We start from the raw sequence: 24,968 nt of genomic DNA, 5'->3' as shown, positions 1-24,968 counted from the left end.
AACTCTGGACTTCATTGACATGACTCCACGACAAGTCAGAATTTTCAGGAGTGAGGACAGAGTTTGAAAAGGTATATTGTCAGCTTCAGTACTTCTATGGTCCACATAAAGCAACCTTAACATTTCAGCATTGGAACAACCAATAGTATTTTTTTGGTCGTGTAACATAAGCTTGGGGACAACTGTAGATCTGCTGGGCTCAACTGGGTTTGGTTTGATGTCACATGTCTCTCTATTCCCAAACTCACGATGCAGGAGTAGGTGTAGAAGTGGAAAAAGAAAATAATGATTCTGCTCAGTGCTCAGTTAATTCTTTCAAAACACAGGACTGGGCTCTAGATTAAAAGACAAGTGTTGGATTTTTAAAAAATGACTGAAGAGATGATGAGAAAGTTTCTTCCCTCCAAGGGTGAGTTTACATTTCAAAGAGGAGGACGGAGGGTATGAAACCCTAGAGAGCCATGGAGCTAGTTGTCTATAGTTCTAGCCATGGAGCCAGTGATAGGGAACAGAGGTTTCTCTCTCTCTCTATCAGAAGAGGTAGAGGGACAGCTGTCCCACTACCATGTAAGCTGCCAGATGCGTAATTTCAGGGTTCCACTCCCGTGGTGCAAGAAACCCATCTGTACATGCCAGCCTAAGCATCTGGCTGTCATCACATAGCCCCGTGAGGGAGAGGAACTGGGATGTGGTGAACCACTGTAGTTCTTGCCATAAGTACAACTAGTCTGTCCTTGTTTCAGGACAGACTGGGTTTACTCTCAGTATTATATATATATATTCCTGAATATATATATATATATATATTCAGGAAACCAACATATATATAATAGAGAGAGACACTAAAAACTTATTGGTAGCCACTGCTCTCACAGTATAGAGAAGGAGCAAAGCGTGGCTCAAACCACCCCCCCACACACACACACGCACATGTCTCTCAAAGCTTCTGCTTAGAATGCTCACATTCACTTAATTTACATCCAATTGGTCTAAGTGGGTCACATGACCCAGAATAAAGTTAATGGGTAGGAGAAGTCAGCAAGTACAGGAAGGAAATGAAAATCATGAGCAAATAATACAATCCACCACAGTCTGCCAATCTCAAATATCTGTCTTCTTCCTACATGTAAAATATACCTTTTCTTTTGCAAAACATTCCCCCAAGTTCTTATCCAATCATAGCATCAAGCTTAAAATCAAGGTTGTGGCTAAAATCAAGCCTGGGGGCGCCTGGGTGGCTCAGTTGGTTAAGTGGCTGCCTTCGGCTCAGGTCATGATCCCGGGGTCCTGGGATCGAGCTCCACATCGGGCTCCCTGCTCGGCGGGGAGCCTGCTTCTCCCTCTCCCTCTGGGTGCCACTCCCCCTGCTTGTACTCTCTCTCTCTGTCAAATAAATAAAATCTTTAAAAATAAAAAATAAAATAAAATCAAGCCTGGATCTAATTCATTTCTGGAACTGGTGTCTCTTTATTTACCAAGAACTGAAACAAATACGTCATCTGCCACACACACACACACACTCTCTTTCTCTCTCACACACACACTCTCTCCCACACACACACTCTCTTTCACACCACACACACTCTCTCACACACATGCATGCACACACACTCTCTCACACACACACACACTCTCACACACACACTCACACACACTCGCACACACACTCTCACACACGCTCTCACACACACACACTCTCACACACATGCATGCACACACACACTCTCTCACACACATACACTTTCTCGCACACACACACTCTCACACACACAAACTCTCTCACACACATGCATGCATACTCACACGCATACACACTCTCACACACACACTCTCTCACCCACTCTCTCTCTCACACACACTCTCTCACACATGCATGCACACACACACTCTCTCTCTCACACACACACTCTCACACACACTCTCACACACACTCTCTCTCACACACATGCATGCACACACACACACTCTCTCTCTCACACACACACTCTCACACACACACACACACTCTTTCACACACATGCATGCACACACACCATCTTACGGAGGAATAGAGATAGGCTGACTACTATAAATGATCACATTAAAGAAAGTGAATAATAGGAATCACATCGGCAGTTCATGAAAATTTTAAAATCCATCCAGGGGAGAAATGTTGCAAGACATCTTCTTCAGTTAGATTATGGGTTTTGTTGGGCCTTAGTCTGCTGACTGAGATTAGGTATTCTGTCCTTTATTTTTAATAGTTTTTGGCTCCACACGTGAAGTCTTTCTTTTCCATTATCCTCCCTGACCAGATTTGAAAAGGGAGTTGGTGGGGAGCATCTGGCTGGCTTAGTTGGTTTGGCAGTAGACTCTTGATTTCAGCGCAGGTCACGATCTTGGAGTCCTGGGATCAAGCCCGAGTCAGGCATGCTCATCAGGGAGTCTGACTGAGGATTCCTTCCCTCTTCGTCTGCCTTCTCTCTCACTCTCCCAAATAAATAAATAAATCTTTATTTTTTATTTATTTTTAAAGATTTTATTTATTTGAGAGTGAGAGCAGAGAGCACAAGCAGGGAGAGGGGGAGAGGGACAGAGGAAGAGGGAGAAGCAGACCCCCCACTGAGCAGGGAGCCCAATGTGGGACTCCATTCCAGGACCCCAAGGTCATGACCTAAGCTGAAGGCAGATGTTTAAGCAACTGAGCCACCCAGGAGCCCCTAAATGAATCTTTAAACAAAGGAAAGAAAGAAAAGGGAGTTGAGGGACATATCCTCTTTGGCAGCTGTGCTGCTTTTTCTGCCAGCTTCTTGCCAAAGATACTTGAAATTTCTAGGGTCATTTTACATCTCATTGATCAGAGTCTTTGTTAACCCAAATCAAAGACATTTTTAATAATAGAGTCTTTTAAAACATATTGGTGCTTATTTTAGTCCATTCAGCATCATATGCGAATGACCACACCCATAATTCTTCTGAAGATGTCTCTATCAGTCTCTCTCTCTCTCTCTCAGTCTCTCTCTCTTTGTCAATTAGACATATATTTTGAGCTTATTTGCTTTCATGGGATGACACTTTATGATTCTTTTACCTGGGCCATTTTATTTAACCTAAAAAGTGCACTATGGTTATGGTATTCAAACCAGACAACCTAAAGGTCATGTCCTTGATTGGCTTTTGCTCCTATGTTGTGTCCTAATTGAGAGTGCTGGAAAAATGATCTTTTCCTCGATATCATTATAGTCTTTGTACTTAAACATGAGTATGAATGAAAGGTATGTAAATCACTGAAAGATATTTGTATTAGCATATTATAGTATGCTAATCATTAATCTAGAAAGAAAATATTTTTTTTTGTTTTTTCAGGAATTCTTTATGCGAAGTTTGGTACGCTAACACTTTTATAGCAGTTTGCATTTAATTACAATCTGAAGGATTTTTAGACAAACATAATTACAGTATTCTTATTGTCCTTCCTTTTAATATGGTGGTGAAACAAATCTGTGTTACCTTATGACCATCTTAGGAAAGCCAAAGATAGTACCAGCATAAAAAATTCTTATCAGTTTTGTCAATCAGAATTTGGGAAAGGCAATATCAAGCATAGATGTTAGAAAAAATAAAAACACATATAATTAGAAGTGGCTTGATAAAAATAAACAGCAAGAAAAAGTAGCTGTTAAGAACTTAACCCTTTTTAAAGCAAGAGATATTTTTTAAGTATTTTGAAGTATGCTTAAAAGCATTGAGGGAATAATTTGGTAACAAAACAAAGCTCTGCTAATCTGAGAATAAAAAGATGTAGTAATTTTTCAAAAAACACCACATATTCTAATCTTATTCCTCTAGTACATTTTCATGTAACAATTTGCCAAGAAGGATTTATTACTATAACTTTATATGTATATTTAGGCAGATTCAGATACATAAGTATATAAATTGTAACACTTTAAAGCTTTAAAATGTAATTGACTTAATATATTAAATAAAACCATGTATATTTTATGTTAAAATTTCTATCTGAATAAGCTACAATGGAAATTTTAATAAAAAGACACTGAGCATCAATTTTCTTAATCCTAAATTCATATTTTTTTCTGATATTATTGTACCTAGTATAATTAAAGGTTTATATTAATTGCCACATTTAGTCAAAGTGCTTGTTTTCTCCAGACCCAAGTGAAAATTAGAAGTTAGGAAATTAAAAATAGCTACTGTGTTCTACATGAATACCTGTTTTATATCATGATTAAAATTTGGCAAGGCAAAAATAAACAACTTCACCCAGAGAAGGAGAGGTTTATGCTATAGCAAACACTTTGTGGTCTAGCTCTACACTCCATAGCAGTCACTTCATGACTAGGTTAAACAAACAAAGAAATAAACAAATGAACTTTACTTCTAAAAGAGACTCCATTAAATACTAAGACATGTTTTCATTGCCAGTGCTTTAATTATCTAGGGCCCTGGCTTCAACACTTGTTACAAGAACTAAGAACCATTTTATTGTTTCTGGTAACTGCATGTTACAGTTGGCCAGAGTCTTAAATGCTACTGTGTAGCCAATGTCACATCAGAGGATTCAAAACTCACTTGGGAACAAAGGGAGCAGGGAAGTTTAATCTTAGTCCCAGCTATAGACAGTGTTCTCTGAACAAACTTTCAATCAGCAAAATTTGACCTCTGGTGAAAATCAGGATATAATGGATTGATGTCATAGTGCCAAGCTTCATCTGCCTTTGACTTAAAAAGTGGACTGGGGTGAGGGATGAAGAAAAGAAGGAAAGTGGGAGGGATTGAGAAAGATAAACACAGGGCACCTGGGTGGCTCAGTTAAGTGTCTGCCTTCAGCTCAGGTGATGATCCCAGGGTCTGGGATCAAGTCCTGCACTGGGATCCCTGCTCAGCAGAGAGGATGCTTCTCTGTCCCCCTCTACCTGCCCCCCCCCCCGCTCATGCTCTTGATGTCTCTCAAATAAATAAATAAAAATCTTTAAAAAATAAAAAAAAGAGAGGAAAAAAAAAAGAAAGATGAACACAGTCCCTGACATACAGGAACTCACCTGACAGTAACAATTGGCCTTTGGTGTTGTTGGGAGCTGGCATTTGCAGCTAGCCCATGGTATTCTCCTGTTGATTGTATGAGGTGCTAAAGTGACTGGGATAAAATGAGAGCAAAAAAAACAAGAAACAAAAAGAAGGTCACAGTGCAAATCACAAAAATACTGATAACCTTAAATCTCAGCATGCATGAGGGACTGTTGACTCTTTATCAATTAAAGCTTCAAATTTCTTTGATTCTTCAAACCTTATAGATAAAGGAGCTCCGTCATAGAATTACTCCTCTTCCTTACAGCATCCACTCAAAAGCAACCCCATGCTTCCTTGAACTCTCCCACAAATCACCTAACAAACTCAAAAACCTTATAATGCATTTTTTATGATGCCCTCTTACTGAGACATTCAGTACTTCTTTCTTAGTATGGTCTCCTTTAGTGCAGCAAGAAATAAACTTAGCTTAGCTACAGGAATCATGAGAATTGAAAATGATCCTGTTTGGAAAGTATCTGTGGGAAGAAAATGAGTAAAGCTTTATACTTACTTGGAGATTCTGTTTCTCTCTTTAATGGAACTAAAATATGCCTAAAAAATTAAGCTAAAAATTAAATCATAAGCAGTATAACCAATGAAAACAAATCTCAGTTTACTGTTTTAGGATTAAGAAAGCCAAAATTTATTATGGGTATATCCATTTAGATGAGTTATTTTACTAAGAAATAAGTAGAAATAAACTATTAAAGATAAAATTTGTTGCCAGTAATACAAATTCTGTATACTCCTGCTTCTGCACAAAGCCTAACAGATATTCTATTATGATAGCTCTGCTAAATCAAAGAGAGATGTTTCTCCTATTCTGGATTTTCAGACGAAAGGGAGATGTCCCATGACATTTTACAATAATTTGTAGTCCTTTTTTGGGCAAACATAGTTTATGATAGATTTAAACCTTCATGGTGCATATTTACCTTGTTTTTTAAGAAAAATATTCTCATTTCAAAGAAAGAAGCAAGCCACTGCTGAGTGCCTTACCCATGTAGGAGTTGATGCATTCCGAGTGTTTGCAGGAAGGAAAATTCTGATGATGTTTTAAGTTGAAGTTATTACTCGGAGATACTGAGAAACTGTACCAATTTAGAGTATTGGCTGCCAAGTTTTTTTTGACAGGGACAAGAACCAAAGTCTATGTATGATGAAAGGGTACCTAGTAGGAAGTACAACGAGATAGGTGAGGAATGGCCTAGAAGACATTTCTTGTCTCCTTTATTTTGGCCCTTGTTCTGTTTCATTGACTTAGACTGGGCATTTATTACTTCTCACATTGGTTCATCTATTCCATGAGGGCATTTCCTCATGGAAGTTGGCATATGTAACGGTATCTTAATTTCTTGTGTTAAGTAGGCTAGTTTGGTAGACTTTAAAGAGTATTCCAGTGGGAACTGGAGGTGGGCAAATTCAAAAGAATATGTCACCACTCAGAAACCTCAATCGTCGGTTCACAGATTAACAGGTTAACATATTCTCTTTGCCAAATCTTAGAAGTAAGACTTCCAGGTGTGAATGGTAAATTAAAATATCAATAGCAATGTTTAACCACTAAACTTAAATATATATGAAGTTGGAAAACTAAGTGAAACCAGTAGACATGGTATGGTCACAATGGAAAAAAAATCACTTGTCCTTTCAGAAGATAATTTTTCTTAAGTAGCATACATAAAATGATATCTTTTTGTAATGACATTCATCCATCTCTAGAGAACATGCTGGTAATTAGACCATAGATTCCACATAGTAAGCATCTTTCTTATGTTAAGCTGATTTTTATTTTTCGTGTCCTTTTAGTGGCATTAGGATATGTGTGAGTACATGATACATACTTTAAAAATATGCCCTTTTAACGACCAACATGGATATATTGTTTTCTTGAGTGCCTGTATTCTGCGATCTTTGCTATCAAATTTATCTAAGGTTGCCATATTTGAATCTCTCATATGTAGTTCTTCACTGCAAGCAGATGGGGTTGTGAGACCATAAACACTATAGCTAGTATTACCCCATGGCAAAGTATGTTATCTTCATTTCAAAACCATTTCTCTAGTGCAGCAGGGTAAGTGAAGGGATAATGACATCCAGGCTCCTCACAATTCCAGTTTAGACTTCTAGAGGTTTTCTTTCTGGTTCTGAGCGTCAAACATCGTTACCATTTACTTACATGAATAATAACTCCTCTCTCTGTATTACCAAGAGAAAACCCTTATATTTTTAGATTTTGCTTAAATCTGTACCCTTAAGGAGTCTCCAAAAAGACTTTCAGACAGCTATACTTGCTAATAATTGGCACCCAAAATCCCTTTAACTCAAGGATTTTTAAAACTTTTCATTTATTTTCTAAGTTCTCATGTCCTGCACCATTTTACCAGAGCAAATGAAACACTTTGCACACTTGTGGCTACTTAAGATGCTCTTGCATTCTCTCGTATGACCATAGCTTTTGGATCAACATGATATAAAGTTCTAAGAAGAGACAGAAAAAAAACAATGGTTATTTTTTCTCCTATGCAAAAGTTAAAACTTACTTTAACCAGAAGAGAGTGTAATAACTTTATCAAAGTCCTAAGGAAAAATAATGTTCAACTTTTTTGTGTACCTGAAAAATCTTTTATTTAAGAAAGAGGGCAGAAATCTTCAGTTTAACCAGAACTAATAGATTTCCTTACATCAAATTCTCTCTAAAGAGACATTCAAAAGGAAAGTGATCCCAGAAAGAAACTAACAAAACTTGTCTCAAAAAATAAAAATACATGAAAGAGAGAATAATATAGGTAATCTTTTTCAGAAAGACTGTAAAAATAATAACATATTTGAACGTTTAAACCAATACTTGGCACTAATATAACATAAGTCAGGAGATACTTGGTCAGAATTTATTTTACATGTTTTTAAAGATTTTATTTATTTATTTGAGACAGAGAGAATGAGAGATAGAGAGCACCAGAGGGAAGAGGGTAAGAGGGAGAAGCAAACTCCCTGCTGAGCAGGGAGCCTGATGTGGGACTCGATCCCGGGACTCCAGGATCATGACCTGAGCCGAAGGCAGTCGCTTAACCAACTAAGCCACCCAGGCACCCCATATTTTACTGACTTTATTATTTGCCAACTAATGTTGGCAAATCTGGTCTACTGCCTGTTTTTGTATGGCCCAGGAGCTAAGAATAGTTTTTCCATTTTTTTAAAGATTTATTTATTTTTTTGAGCAAAGAAAGAGAGAGAGAGAGAGAGCATGAGAGAGAGGTTGGTGAGAGGGAGAAGCAGACGCCCCGCTGAGCAGGGAACCTGATGTGGGGCTAGATCCCAGGACTCCAGGATCTTGACCTGAGCCAAAGGCAGACACTTAACCAACTGAGCCCCCGACCCCCCTAGTTTTTGCCTTTTTATATGCTTAAACAAATAAAAACAAGAATATTTATGACATAAAATTACATATAATTCAAATGTCTATAAATAAAATTGTTTTGGAACACAGAACACTCAACAAATTCTGGAATATTTAATATATGATCTTTTGCAGAATAGTTTGTCAACCCCTATTCTATAATCCAGTCTTAATCACTGGTATTTGTGACTAAATTCTGAATTCTGGCTAATTCAGACTCATCATCAGCATACAGATGTTTTCAACATTTGTGGAGTGCAACAAAAGTAGTGCTTAGAGGGAAATTTATCATAATAAGTGCATAAAATAGAAAAAAAAACATATTTCTAAGGTCAATAACCTAAGCTTTCACCTTAGGGAAACTATAAAAATTTAAGCCTAAAACAGAAAAAAAAAAAAACAAATAATAAAAATTAGAGCAGAAATCAATGAAATTGATAACTGTATACTATGGAGAGAATTAACAAAACCAAAAGCTGATTATTCTATGAGATCAATAAAACTGATAAACCTCTAATGAGGCTAATCAAGAAAATTGAAGGCATAAATTGCCAATTCTAGAAAAAAAGAAGGAATCATCACTGTTGATCCAATGGGAATTAAAAGGGTAATAAAGAATAATATAAACAACTCTATGCCTGCAAATTGATTCCTTGAATGAAGAAGACCAAATCCTTGAAAGACACAAACAACAAAAACTCACACAAGGAGAAATAGATAATCTGAATAAACCTTAATGTATTAAAGGAATTGAAACAACAATTAATAACCTTCTTAAAAGGAAATCAACATGTTGCAATTTCACTGGAGAAAATCAACCACACATTTAAGAAATGCTATCAATTCTCCTAAATCTCTTTCTGAAAATAGAAGCAGAAGTACAACTCCCTAACACATTCGATGAACCTAGTATTACTTTAATACTAAAACCATATAAAGACATTCCAAGAGAGGCAAACTACAGGCCAAAATCTCTCATGAACATAGATGCAAAATCCTCAAAAAATATTAGTGAATGGAATCTACTAATGTATAAAAATAATTATACCCTGAAACCAAGTGGGATTTATTTTAGGTATGCATGGCTGGTTCAGTATTCAAAAATCACATCCTTCATATTAACAGTCTAAAGAAGATAGCCATATGATCATATAAGTGATGCAGAAAAAAAATTGATAAAACCCAACAAACATTTATGTTCATGTTTTTAAAACGTAACTATTAACAAACTAGGAATACAGGTTAACTTCTTCAACTTGAAAACTTGATAAAGGACATCTATAGTAATTTGCAGCTAATATCATACTCAATTATAAGAAACTGGATGCTTTCCCCTTAAGATCAGGAAAAGGCAAGGATGTCCTTTCTCATACTTCTGATTCATTATTGTGCTAGAAGTCCTAATTAGTGAAATAAGATAATAAATGCGTATAAAATGTATACAAATTGAAAAGGAAGAAATAAAACTGCCTTTATTTGTAGATAACATGATTACCTTTGTGGAAATTCTTAAGGAATCAACAACAACAACAAAACTCTAGGACCTAGTAAGCTAGTATAGTAATGTGACAGGATATAAGGTTAAAATACAAAAACAGATAATTTTCTTATATACAAGTAATGAGTCACTAGAACTTGAATTAAAAAAATACCATTTATAGTAGCACCAAAAAATGAAATAAAACACAAATCTAATAAAACAGCTAAAGGACTTCTATGTGGAGGACTACTAAATGCTGATGAAAAGCATCAAAATGTGTAGAAATGGAAAGATTTTTCCATTCATGGGTTGCAAGAAGCAATATTGTAAGATGTCAATTCTTTCCAGCTTTATCTATGGATTCAGTACAATCCCTGTCAAAATCACAGGAAGCTATTTTGTGGACAGCAACTTGACTAAAGTTTATATGGAATAGCAAAAGAACTACAATAGCTAATACAATGTTAGATATATTAATTTAGAGCATTCACACCTTCCAGTCTCAAGATTACAATAATTAGGACAGTGTAGTGTTGGTGAAATAGTAGAATAATGGACTCAGAATAATGGACCAGAATCTACTAATGGATCAGAGTAGAGAGTTTAGAAACATAATGAACTGAGCTTTGACAAAAGACCAATGACATTTCCATGGATAAAGGAGAGTGTTTTCAACAAATGTTACTGGAAATTTGAACTTCCATTTGTAAAGTAAATGACCTCGACACAAACCTTTCCCATTTCACAAAAATGTACTCAACATGGATTTAATGACTTTTTTAAAGTCAAAAAAAGTCATGATTAATTTAAAGACTTAAATATGAAATGAAAAACTATAGAACTTCTGAGAGAAAATGCATGTAAGCTTGGAGTTGATGACAAGTATAAGATATAATACCAAAAAAGAAAGAACTCAAATAAAATCAGAAATGAAAGAGGAGAAATAACAACCAACACCACAGCAACCCAAGAGTCCACTGATAGATGAATGGATAAAGAAGATATGATACACACACACACACACACACACACACACACACACACACACACGAATATTACTCAGCCATAAAAAGGACAAAATCTTGGTATTTGCAACAATATGGATGGAGCTTGAGAGTATAATGTTAAGTAAAATAAATTAGTCAGTGAAAGACAGGTACCATATGATTTCACCCATATGAGGAATTTAAGAAACAAAACAAAGAAACAAAGATAAAAAGAGACAAACCAAAAAAATAGACTCTTAACTATAGAAAACAAACTGATGGTTACCAGGGGGGTGGTGAGTGGGGAGGGGGGGTGGATGAAATAAGTGAAGGGAATCAAGAGTACACTTATCATGATGAGCACCAAGTAATATATGGAATTGTTCAATGACTATGTTGTACACCTGAAACTAATATAACACTTTATGTTAATTATACTGGGATTAAAAAAAGAAAAATAGATAAAATACATTAAATGAGTTAAAGTTTTAAAATATCTAAGGATATGGAAAAATGTTCATTTGCTATCAGAAAAACTATACATTTTTACATTTTCTTTTGGAAAGAAATTTGGTTAAATCTATTACAATTTTTATTTTTCTTGCATGATAACACAATTTTTAATGTTTATCTTAACTCCTTGTTTTTCCTCAGGGAGAATCAGGAAAAGGTGATTAACTATTTCACTCAAAACCAATTACCTCCATGTTTCTGGTGGGAATTTTCATACCACATACTAACCCGTTTATCAGCCAGTTGCTATTGACCTTCAGTAGCTAAATGTTAGGTAATTGAAAATTGATTGGCATTCGCCACTAACTCAGTGCATTCGGCTCAGATATACTCACTACGGTGGCGGTGATCTTCATTTATTTTAGCAATCCTACTACAACATCTGCTACCAATTAATCAATATCACCACCACTACTAATACCCAGTATTTATTGAGTTCTTACTTTGTACCAGGGATGGTTACACCACTTTTATATACATATTAATACATTTAATCTTCATAACAACACTTTTTGCCAAGTATTATTATTTTCTTCATTTTAAAAATGAAGAAACAGGTGGCTTATCAGTCAATTGCTTTTTAATACTCCGAATCTATTAAAATTGTAAATCTGTTAAAACAAAATAAAACAAACAAAAAAGATATAATACCAAAAGTGTGATCCGCAAAAGAAAATGATTACATTGGACTTTATTAAAATTAAATACGTCTGCTCTGTCAACTACACTGTCAAGAGAATAAAATACAATGAACTTACTGGGTAAAATCATTTGCAAAACGCACATCTAATAAAGGATTGTATCCAGAATACAAAAATATCCCTTAAAACTCAAAAATAAAATTAAAAACTAATGAAAGTGGGCAAAAGTTCTAAATGGACACTTCACTAAAGAATATATACAAATAGCAAATAAGTATATGAACATACACCCAACATCGTTTGTCTTTAGGGAATCATGAATTAAGACAATGAGATACTACTATGTAACTATCAGAATGGCTAATATTCCCAAAATTAACAATACCAATTACTGGGGTGGTTGCAGAGCAATCATTTGTTGCTGGTGGGACTACAAAATGCTACAACCACTTTAGGAGTAGAGTTTAGCAATTCTTACAAAGCTAAACAGTTTTCCCTATGATCCAGCAATTGTTCTCCTAATTATTTCCAACCGATTTGAAAACTTATGTCCATACAAAAACCTGCACATAAATATTTATAGCAGCTTTATTCATAATCACCAAAAACTGGAAGTAACTAGTATGTTCTTCAAAAAGGTGAATGGATAAACAAATGTTGGTAAATTAATACAGTGGTATATTATCCAACAATATAAAAAATAGCTATCAAGCCACAAAAGACATGGAGGGAGGCTATATGTATAATGGCAAGTGAAAAAAGTTAGTCTGAAAAGGCTACATACTATATGATTCCAATTATGTGAAGTTCTATAAAATATAAAAACAGGTGGTAAGCTAACCAGCAGTTTCTATGGGTTTGGGGGTCAAAGAAGCTTATATAAGTCAAATGCAGGGGATTATTTAGGGCATTGAAATTATTTTATATGTTACTGTAATAGTTTATACACGATTCGATGAATTTATCTAAATCCATAGAACACTGCGACACAAAGAGTGAACCTTAATATGTGCAAAAATTTTTAAAAATCATTTAGGAAGCCAGTGACCCTTGGAAGGAATGCAGACTGGGACAAGAGATAAATTGTATGAAAAATGAATGAAACAACCTCACTGAAGTAGATGGGGGGGTGGGTGATGATCTAAGTACTTTATTTAGTACTGTTATACTAAAGGGCAACTTATCTGCACATTGGCACTGCACTCTAGGTGGTAAGTTGTTTCCCACTGAGGAATAGGTTAACAGTTCTGCTTCCACTGTACACGTATACTGGTATTGAACAATGAAGCAGATGGATGGTGGGAGTCAGGTTTGTCACTGTTGCTCTGGGAATTCATAGATGAGCAAGGGGAGGAGGCTAAAATGATACATGTGAAAGGGATCAGAGATAGAGACTCAGCAAGACGTCATGGTTGGTTTATAAGAGCATTGCACATGGTTACATACAGAAATATTTATAGATATGTGTATATATACACAGATTAGCATACACACATATATTTCCTTCCTCTGTCAATTGAGAGGGCCTAGAAGCAGTGACACTTTAGTAGCAATAAGCATACCCAGCACTCGGATCTTGGTTTCTAATATTATTCTCAATTACAAGAAACCAGGACTCCTTGTAGAAATGCCTCATAGTAGACTGGGACAGAAGATAGGCAAGATGAGCCTCTTTCAGTATCAGAAATTAAGAAACTGTTAAAAAATATATCACAATTATTGGATATGTTAAAAGACATACAGGAGACAACTGAACAAGCTCCCAGTGCCCAAAGCTGGGACTATTTGAGCAACAAATTAAGTAACATAACTGGATTATAATCCAAAGTATTAAATAAATATCTGTGAGTCCATATTGGTATAATTGAGCAATTAAATAAAAAAATAGAGGAAGACATCTGTCATGAAGGGGATACTCTGTCTCTAGGATGTGGAGCATAACTCTTCCCTCTTTCCTTCCAGAGAGTGCATAATGGAAAAGGCAGGGAGGAATAAATTTACGACAGAGAAACCTGATAAACCTTCCTCATCCAGAGGATCAAGGTTAGCATCTGGAGTCATGTTGACATTTGTATATTTGATTTGATGTGATGATAATGGCAGTTTGTTTCTATCATCTTCCTCCCAAAAACCCATTGCCATAGTCTAATGAAAAAAAAATCAGACAAATTCCAATGGAGAGATATTTTATTAAAATACCTGATCAATAATTCTTCAAACTACTGAGGCCATCAAAGCAAGGAAATTAGAGAAGCTGTCACAGACTATAGGAACCTAAGACGACATGATAAATAAATGTAAAGTGGTATCCTGGATGGGATGATATAACATAAAAAGGACGTTAGGTAAAAACTAAGGAAATATAAATAAATTGTGGACTTGAGTTGATAATAATTATCAATAGTAGATCATTCATTGTAACAAATGTACTAATGTAAGATGTTAATAATAGTGAAGTTAGGGTGGGATATACGTTGGGGAACTCCCTACCTTCACAATTTTTCTATAAATCAAAACCTTCAGAAACAAGAAAATTAAAAATCTAAGTAATGCATAAAATATGGATACTTTGCATATATCAGCTACACAATGCTATTGTATATTTTAATATTATTATTGATTAATTTAATGGATTTCTTGTTCATCATTGAAAAATTGAGATCTCAATACTAATATGTTTTTGACTAATGTGAGGTAACTTTTGCTGGTGATTATAATTTGTTTTTTACCTCATTAATAATTCATCTTTATGGAAATGTAATATTAAACTGACAATTAAATGTCTATGATGGATGTCTATCTGAAATTACTCTTGAGCTTTAAATTATGGATTTCACACCTGATGTGTTCCAGTGTGAGTCGATAACAAATGGAAAACACCTTTGTATCACGGCCAGCTAAATGATCTCTATTAACTTGATGGTAAATATTCCTTCATGCTGTGTTTGCACAAAACACAGCATACATTACGGATCAGGTGTAGAAGAAATATATTTAATTGGATATTAGTGAGACTGACATGCACATGAAAAACACATCATTAACTTAGAAGATAATTTGAAATTTACCTAGTCTTTTTTTGTGCAAGGAGTTTGTATGAATATATAATGCTCTTCTGTATTTATATAATGCTCAGTTTTATGCTTAAATTTAATACAACAATGGCATGAATAAAAATTACCTGTTACTCAAGCCAGATGCAAAAGTTTACATCAGTAGACATTACCTTTAAACACCTGACCTGCTTTTCATCATTAGCAACTTGAGGATAATTATCTGATTTTCCTATATGTGATTAATCATCCTAATACAAAAATATATAAATTATGAAATGAATCCATATCACAAATGTAGGAACTCATTAGGAAGTAGAGGTAGTGTATATTTCCTTTATCCTAAGGACATTGAAGACCTGATAAAATAAATAACTCAAACATAAAAGTACTTTGCAGAATTGAAAAATAAAGTTCATAACTGTGTGGTTGAAGATCTCATTTCTTAATGAGATCTTAAGGTGGTCCATTATTCCAAGTGTTTGGAAAAGCTGCCTTTTAAAAATTATAATCAGATTAAATTCTAGGTCAAATACATTTTAAATTTGAGATTTGTTCATCTTCCCAGTGTTTTCCAATAATTAAAAAATAACAGATGTGTCCTAACATCTGACCCTCATAGATCCTCATAGAGTAGAAAGAAGGATTTAAAAGGTATTATGAGCTAGCGTAGCCAGTGGGGTAAGGAGAAGTAGTAGAATCTTCTCAGCTTCCCTTGAGCAAATAATTTTTTTTTTTTAGTTTTGCATTGGAAAAAATGGGATATATCTTATTTGGGATTATAACTGCTCTCTCTCTTCCCATTATTCTGGCTGAGAATGGGAGCAAACAAACAAAAAACTAGTAAGTAAACCCTATTAAGAGATTCAGTGATATCAGAAAATTTCTTGGAATTTATACAAGTATTACCTAAATTTACCAAATCAGAAGAATCACTTGGGATACTTGTTAAAGTCAGACATCCAGACATGGCCCCAGACCTCCTTAACAAATTGTAGGGAGAGGGCTTGGGAATCCAGGTTGTTCTTAGCAACAGAAATATGAGAAACCCTGATCTAAATTTTCACATCAAACTGATACTGTTATCTTTCTATGAATCTAGTAAAACTAAAGGTATTTCAAGCAACATTAAGGGTTAATGGATACTATATACCCAGTATTCTATCCCAAATCCACTTTCTAAACAAGGTATTTCTAGCATCAGCTGGCTAATCCACCAAAAGTTTATCTTTGAGGTATGGCTATAAATTATACATTTTTTAGGTTATCATGGGTTTCCTAGATTACAAAATACTTTTGTTAAAGAAATTAATAATATAAAGACGAAGCAATAGATCAATCTCTCTGTCTCTCTCTTTATTAGATTTGAGATAGAAATAAGGTGAACCTTACATTTCTTTCATAAATTCTGTTATATTGAAATATACTTTATATCAATAAAACTCATCCACTTTAGGCATGCAGTTTTCTAACCAACACCATGATCAGTATATAAATTTCATCACCCTCAAAAGTTTTACAATGCCCTTTCCAGGCTTACATTAAAATCATAAATTAGAACTCATATTAACCACATCTAAAATAACCCTAGTTGAATGAAGGACCTCCTTCCTGCTTTAAGTATAAATAGTAAAGGTGTTTACTGAAACATTAGAAGTCAGTTCTAATTATCTTCATTGTTTGAATCTAGAGTAGAACTGAGACTCACCCATCCAGTGTGTATCAATGTAAAGTGTTTACCTTTAAGAAGTGCTATGGTGAGTGCTGTGAATTGTGCAAGACTGTTGAATCACAGATCTGTACCTCTAAAACAAATAATGCAATATATGTTAAGAGAAAAAAAAAAAGAAGATAACAGGAGGGGAAGAATGAAGGGGGGGAAATCGGAGGGGGAGACAAACCATGAGAGATGATGGACTCTGAAAAACAAACTGAGGGTTCTAGAGGGGAGGGGGGTGGGGGATGGGTTAGCCTGGTGATGGGTATTAAAGAGGGCACATTCTGCATGGAGCACTGGGTGATATGTACAAGCAATGAATCATGGAACACTACATCAAAAACTAATGATGTAATGCATGGTGATTAACATAACAATAAAAATTAAAAAAACTAATGATGTAATGTATGGTGATTAACATAACAATAAAAAATTTAAAGAAAAAAATAAATGTAGGTCAAATGAAAAGAAAAAGTGCTGGGTACTCCAGAACATTCCTTTTTTCAACTGTAGCCAATGGTTGCAGTCTCCACCTGGAGGAGTGTAATGTAGGAATGACACTACTTTGCATTACCTTTCATACAATAGTATCCTGGTAAATGTTTGACTGTCTCTCTGAAAGAAAAAAGAAGGGAAAAAGAAAAAAGAAACACACCCTGATTTGGAGTGTTTGACAATTCTTTTTTTTTTTTTTTTAAGAGTTTATTTATTTATCTGACAGATAGAGAGACAGCGAGAGAGGGAACACAAGCAGGGGGAGTGGCAGAGGGAGAAGCAGGCTTCCCGCCGAGCAGGGAGCCCGATGCGGGGCTCGATCCCAGGACCCTGGGATCATGACCTGAGCCGAAGGCAGACGCTTAATGACTGAGCCACCCAGGCGCCCCAGTGTTTGACAATTCTAAGGAGTTGAATACACCCACTGGCTAATGTCAAGCTAACTACATAACAACACTGAACATGAACTTTAAAATAGATGCTACCAATAGGCCCTCACAAGCTTATATAAGACAACTTCATTCACACACCACTGCTCACAACTCAAAGTAGAAATACTTTTTCCTCTGATATAATAAATTAAAAGTGGAAATATAAACAAAAGAAAGACTAGTCTTTAGAATTGGGATTACCTGTGTCCATAGAACCTAATCATTGGGAATGGGATTTGAGACTTCTGTAACTATTTGTTACATTGTTTTTTAACTCATAAAGTCAAGGCTATAAACAATAAAGAACCTCAATATTCCATCAGAAAAATTCTGCAAACCTATGACAATAATTTGTCTCTCTGAACAAACATCTCTTCAATCGGGACAATATATTGCTCATCTGGATATACAGCTTGCTTATTAGACAATATACACATATCACAACTCACTTCCAGACTCTCACCTCATAGTGTCCGATATTTCTAAATGATTATGTCTTTCATCATCTTCGTCCAAATTCAATCACTTCCCACCTTGAAGACTTGCATTAAATCACTTGATTCCAGAAACCAAAACCTTATAAATATGCTTTGTTCACCAACCCCTTCTGCAACCCTACCAAGACTTTGATACAGTGGCGTCTCCCTCTAAAACAAGCAGTTTGGGGGCACCTGGGTGGCTCAGTCAGTTGAGCATCCGACTCTTGATCTTGGCTCAGGTTTTGATCTCAGGGTCGTGAGTTCAAGCCCCACATTAGGCTCCACACTGGGCGCAGAGGTTACTTAAGAAAATAAAATAAATGAAACAAGCAGTTTGCCTTTTCAACTTACCTTTGCTTGATCAAAAAAAATTTTGAGTCAACAGTTGAGAATTAAGTTTTCTCAGAAACCACTGTATTGCAAACTTATAGTCATAGAGCTCTTATGTTCACTACTAGGAAGAGCCCTGGATGCCCTAGGAAGAAAGGAGCCTTGACTGCAGAATTGTCCTTTGCTGTTCTGATCCTCCTATCTTTGTTGTCCTTGCTGAGCCCTGCTACTTGCTTCAGCATGGGGAGACTATAGAGATGAGGCACACTTGAGTTACCTACCCTGATTTCTGATTCCACACTTGCTGTCCAGCCACTCTGTGGCTAGAACTGAGCCAATCTATGTGGTCACAGCAATTCCTCAAAGGCTATCCCTCCATTAAAACTTAGACTTGAGCAATGATAAACCACACCGTAATGACCTGAACACCATATATAACATGTCTGTTATAACCAAACTCCTTAAGGAGGGAGACTTCGTTCAGATGCCAGGGGTGGCACAGATTTGATTACCAGCCACTTTACAGAGCCAGAATCAATGAGTTCATGGGCTTTGGGCCTAAAAAGACAGAGGCCAAGGATCATATCTCCTCTGATACACATTGTGAGTTCCCTATATTTATCCTCTAATTCTGTCTGTGGGCAGGCCCACCCCAATTCATCGGATAACTGTAATTTTGAAAGAGTTCATATTAGCATTAGTATTCCTCTCAGAAGACCCCTCTGCTTCTATGTAAATGTGTGGGTGAAAATAATGAATGGAATGAAAGGGTTACATCTAACTCCTCATTTACCAATGTGTGTGTGTGTGTGTGTGTGTGTGTGCATATATTAGAGTGAGGGTAAATCAAGAACCCTCTATAGCTCTATATTTTTCCAAATATACAAGTGTGTGTATATGGTTAAATGTTATAGGATTTTTTTAAGGAAGAAAAGAGAAGAAAGGACCCAAAAGGAAACTATTTCTCTTTTCCCTCAGGTGGCATATCACTTTTCTGTGAGATTATTGAAATTGAGCTTTGAAAATTACAGAAGTTTTAAATAACCATAAGCGAAATGGAAGGTTATTTTAGGAATGGATATGAGTTTGGGGAATATTATTTTTCTCTGTCATAAAATGTTGGATAGCCATGGCTCTCTTTGTTGGGACCCTTACCTCTAGGGAATGCATGGGTGCCATTTGGCATGAAATGGTAGTGGTACTGTTTGGAAGCAGAGAACAGCCATAACTTGTAACCCTTCTTCATTATGGGTATTGATGATTATTACCACATCATTGTTTATTTCTATTTGTTCCCGGTAGAACATTTTTCTGTTTGCAATGTGACCCTCATCCTTATCATTCTTAAGCCTCTCCTATGATCTGTGAGCCATTTAGTTTTGATGGTACCCTTTAGTTTCTCAAATTGTGTCACATTCAGAGATTCTCATTTTTATTAACATTTCTATTGTTTATTTTTCCACTAACATCATCAACATGACCTAATAAAGCAAAAATCGAGAAAATTCAGGACAAGAACTTGTGGCTTTACATTTAGGGGACAACGAACAGAACATAGGTACCCTTTCACTTTGTGCAATCACAGCTTCTACCTAAATGCATGGGGATGCTTGAGGGTGTCATTTGAATAATACATATAAGCAAAATATGCTTCTAAACTTATTTAATTTTCTCCTGGAGGTGTTATAAACAAATACTTTTGATTCTGTGCAGATCCAATTATTTTCCCCCTGGTAGAAATAATGTTTACTCATGAGTTGATGAAAGTGGAATGAATGAAAACTAATAGTCACTCAAATTCCTGGGGACTAGTAACCTCATTTACTCCACACAATGTTATGTGATTGTGAAAAAGAAATGGAATGTAACACAGATAAAGTGGCTATTTTCACTTTTATATTTGGTACTGTGTAGGTTGAGATAACCCAGGTTGAGTTGCAGGGATAACAAGCCAAAAATCTCAGTGACTTCCTGCAATGCAGGTTTATTTTTTACTCACAATTGGTATCATTTCAGGTCAATGTGTATGAAAGAGGGGTGGGGAGCACAGGGCTTTTGACTTACATCATTCTTATTCTGTGAGCCAAGCTGACCTAGCTTCCATAAGGAATGTTCCTTGGCACTTGAGAGTGTGAAGAGAGGGAAAATTACAAATCAAAAATTAGAACTTAAAGACTTCCACTCAAAGTGACCAGCACCATCCATTTCATTTACTGAAGCAAGTCAAATAGCCATGCTTAACTTCATAGACCCAAGAAAGTGCAACCCTACACCCACATGCCAAAAAAGAGGAAAATAGAATGTATTTGTCAATAGACCTCAGGAGGTCCACAGGTGCTATGAAAATTTCTCTATGAAAACAAGAAAAAGAGGTTTAAAAATACTGAAGTCATTTTCACTTAAAGTTGTATAATTTTTTTGAGTATGGTTGACACACAGTGTTACATTAGATTCAGGTGTCCTGCATAGGGAGTCAACAAGTTTGTACATTATGCTCTGTTCACCCCAACTGTGGCTACCAGCTGCCCTGATACTTCACCAATATCATTGACTATATGCCTTATGCTGTGTCTTTTATTCCCGTGACTTATGCATTCCGTAACTGGAAGCTTATACCTCCCACTCCTCTTTACCTATTATGCTCAACCCCTCACCCACCCCTTCTGGCCACCATCAGATTATTCTCTGTATTTATAGGTCTGATTCTGATTTGTGCCATTTGAGACAAATATTTTATACTCTCAATCGATCTCCAAGTGTACAATTTCTACATGCCTAAGCATATGGCATGATCAATAGTAATATATTGAATAATTCTTAGAAATCAACAAAGCAGGAATATTGATTAAGGACTCAGAAACTGGAGAGTCCTAAGTACCTGCAACAATTAGTCAGTCTATTGTCTGGGGCTTCTTGATGTTTAAGAAGGCAGTGATGAAAAAATAAGAAAAAGTCCAGCAGGGGGAACCCCAAACTCAAGTTATCGGTTCAGACCAACACTCATGTTTGTGTGTAAACCAAGAGCCTATTTCAGTGGCAGCATAACTAGTAACTAGACTGGGCAAAGACAGAGAGAGGTCTCTTCCTCTACCTCTAGATACATCACAATACAATCTCACAGCATCTGATAATGCTATATTCTGCTCCAAATACTGACTGTCCCTCAAGAGCACTCTTGCTCTGCCCTATAAAATATCCATTTATTTACTCACATCCAGTAATTCAGGAAAATAAAAACTTCTTTGACAATTTTTATTTAACTAATACATGCTCATGCTACAGAAGGGTGGACTGAGTGGCGCCTGGGTGGCTCAGTCGTTAAGCGTCTGCCTTCGGCTCAGGTCATGATCCCAGGATCCTGGGATTGAGCCCCTCATCGGGCTCCCTGCTCTGCAGAAAGCCTCCTTCTCCCTCTCCCACTCCCCCTGTTTGCTTTGTGTTCCCTTTCTCTCTGTGTCTCTCTCTGTCAAATAAATAAATAAAAAATCTTAAAAAAAAAAAAAAATGGACTGAAAGATGAAGTAGTCACGATCTCTGCCCCGGAGGAGTTTTCTGTGATGGGGGCGGGGGTGGGGGGATGTGGAGAAGAAATGAAAATAAATTACAGTACCATATGTGTTCATGCTCTAACAACAGCACAAACCATGACTAAGTAGGCAAAAAAGAAGGAACTTTGCTTGAAGGAGCTCAAGGACTTTTCCATGAAATTGATTCTATAGTTGGAGTAGAAATTTTCCAAGTGAAAGAGAAAAAAAAAAGGAAAGAAAGAAAAGAAAAGAAAAAAGAAAGATAGGAAAGGAAAGGAAAGGAAAGAAAGGAAAGGAAAAGAAAATCATGGTATAAAGATACATTGTAACACAGTCCTGGTGTTACTAGAGATGAGTAACTTAATTGTTTAACAGAGATTTTATTTTGCTGCTGTTAGTATTGTAGTCATTTTAATTAAAGAATCTAGATGATTGGATTTGTTTCAAAAGAAAATAATTCTCTGACAAAACAATTACTTTAACATTCACCTTTTCCTTTTATTTAACTAGACCAGTGACTAAGTGCTACTTGTCTGATCCCCTCATAGATTTCTACAGAAGCTCTATTCATGCTGCTCATCCCTCAGGGTATTGCACCTTGGCAGATATATATATTTTTTCCTTTGATCACCATATCTAACAAAGTTTACAGACAATCTCCCTCCCCTTTCCCTAGTTCCACATGGACTCTCTTCTGTTTCAGTACCTCATTGCTCATCTCATGTCATTTCCTTTTACTGTCCCTCTTTTTGTTTGACTGACAGCTTTGGGACCACATATGTTTTGTTTTTCTTTGATTAAAGCTACTCTTGTGGATTAATTTATCCAGATTTTAACTTGATAAAATTATTATGCTGGGGATCTGGAAAATATTAGTATTCCCAGTTTGGGGGAGAATACTAAGGTATGTTTTGAAACATCACATCTCATTTGGAGGGTTGCCACTCTATTAATTTAATGCTTATTATTTCTGATTTCATGAAAACAAAAGAGGGTGAAAGTGTATTTGCCCTACCCATCCACTCTACCTCCACCAGCACATTGTATGTCAAACAGGATTCACATAGTGAAAATGTAACAGGAATCAAGTCACAAAATGTGGCAAAACATTTCTTAGAGAATACTATCATATAGAGGTTGTCATATTTTCTATGCCCCTGGTTAGTTTCATTTTTGCATATGAATTAAATCAAACATAGTAAATCTCTGTTAATTGATTACTTAATACTACAAACATATTAATGAAATGTCAGTGATTTTTCCCTATTAAACATGGCACTACTTCTTAATACTTAAGTTTGCCTCATCTAATACTACATAGGGTCATTTCAGTATTCATTTATCCTACTTGGAAGTCAGAGTTTCATCCAGAAATGATCAGGGATATAATAGTGTTTGCCTTTGAATCTCCATATACATATTAAATGTATTTTTCAAAATCAATGCATATTTATTAAATTTTAACTCTACATCTACACGTTATGTGTCGTTTGAAAGGCAGGGTTACCACACCTTACTGTCAGATTCACAACAAGATGAAGTATTAAATCATTCATCCAGGAAATACTATTAGACATTGATTTATATTTTATATGCTAACACAGATTATCCCCATGACCCATTCCTCAATGTACTCCCTGTCAATGATATATTTCCTGAGGACCTGAAAAATATTATGGAATCTCCCAACCTCTTCCCCTGAGGTGCTCTGACCCTTCACATGAGTAGATCAAATATTGTGCAGTGTTTTCAGAGGGAATCAGCTCCTGACTTACAAATGACCATTATATTGACTTCATGCCTCCTTTATGAAATAGGTCCACAGAGGCCATCTCTGCTATTGCTGTGGAAGCCATCAAGAAAAAAAAAATACTGAATGTTGCTGTTCTGAATAAGGGATTATCTACTCACAGCCAGTCCCTGGGTCATAATCAGTGTGAAATCAATAGAAAATGACTTTCAAATTTTTTGTTAGATTTCAACCCTGATCATTGTTAGGCATGATACTTCTTTCTCCTTACAGCAACCCTAAACCAGTCTAGTCAGTATGTTCTTCAGGTGTCAGTCTTCCCAAAGGGGACCCAGAAGATTCAATCATAAGTCTACTTCAGAAACCTGGATTCTCTTGTTGGAATGATGTGGTCCATCAGTATAATGACCACTTGACTAAGTCACTATCCAGTCCTCCTATAGTAGCCACACAGGTCAAAGTAGGGACATAGTGATTCCATGTAAATTTATGAAATACCTTTTCCCTCTTGCACCTAGCCATTTTAAATTAAAAGGTTGGATATAAGTAAAAGATAACAGGGAGGTAGGGGAAGTTAGAGCTATTGGGATGGAATGTACTGATTTTGTGGTGGTGGAACATGAGTAAAACCCAGCACTTGCAGAGGGAACATCTTAGATGCTTGGTGGTATCCAAGAGAGAATGAAGGGACATTTATAATCTTTGTCTTTGTAAGTTTCTTCTAGAGACTGACTCATGAAGAAAATGCATCAGTGTACATTTCCCAAACTATTGCAATTCCTTAAATTTAAGTAACTTCTGGGTTGGTCATCATTTCTCAGAAGCTCTGACCATGATTTCATTGCCATTCCCTTTATTTTTACTAAGAATTCTATCAGATATAGCAGGATATGGCCCCAGCTCCAACACATCTTTCACAAAATACCTGCTACCACTTCTGTCTGGATCGTCTCCTTTGCCATTCTCCTACCCACTTCTTACTGTTGCAAACAACGGACAAAGAAGACAATTTGTACTGATCTCTATCACCAGTTTCTCCAAAAACAAAGACTAAAGTTAATTATTTGAAATGAATTGAGAAGCCTTAGCCATATCT

Source organism: Eumetopias jubatus, unplaced genomic scaffold (assembly GCF_037043125.1).
Source record: "Eumetopias jubatus isolate StellerSeaLion01/CBP00866 unplaced genomic scaffold, mEumJub1_p1.0 scaffold_3, whole genome shotgun sequence".
In the NCBI taxonomy this organism is placed as follows: domain Eukaryota; kingdom Metazoa; phylum Chordata; class Mammalia; order Carnivora; family Otariidae; genus Eumetopias; species Eumetopias jubatus.
This window is presented reverse-complemented; position numbering follows the sequence as displayed.